Source organism: Hippocampus bargibanti, linkage group LG19 (assembly GCF_051943395.1).
Source record: "Hippocampus bargibanti isolate YZ-2025 linkage group LG19, ASM5194339v1, whole genome shotgun sequence".
In the NCBI taxonomy this organism is placed as follows: Eukaryota; Metazoa; Chordata; class Actinopteri; order Syngnathiformes; family Syngnathidae; genus Hippocampus; species Hippocampus bargibanti.
In genome coordinates, this window is record NC_142752.1 from 5985601 (window position 1) to 5986285 (window position 685).

Genomic DNA, 685 nt, shown 5'->3' on the forward strand with positions numbered 1-685 from the left:
CCTAAAAGCTAGCAACCACTCATTTGATGACAATGAGGTTAAAATGTTCTCAAAATAAAATAGATGGTTTGAAAGGGGAATAAAAGAAGCTTTTTATAAAACAGCAAAACCCTTCACTAAATCGCCATGGTGGTGTGAGGTTTAATTTGGATTGTGCTTACAACACACTTCTGAGATCATTACCACATAAGCTTAGTTATGCTGATGGGGTGCTACCAGAGCAAATGGGGCAATCAGGCCAGTCGTGGACCATAATCAGTCAGGACAATAGAAGCAATCGGGGCACCCTCAGGAAATGGTCCTCTGCTCCTCCCAACCTTAGAGCAGGGACCTATCATAGCAGAGGTCTGGCATATATATAGGGCCAGAGCTACCAGCAAAATTTTAGTTTGCTGACAAAGCTTCTTGGATGAGAAACGAAACGTCCGACACCTTCAAAGAAGCACAGATGACGGCTGAAGAAATATTTTCATTGATGAACCACTCCTGTACGACTGAGAGCTGAAACAGACGTATATTAGATGATATGTTTTTATTCGCTCAAGGTTAGTTTTTTTTTCCTTTGTAATTTATGTGACGGGCTGCGTTCAGTTGTTTGAAAGGTATCTGTAAAAATGGGACCACTATTTGAGGATCGATGGTCCTATCATTTCCGAAAGAAATTCGGCGCCATTAAGAAAACAAA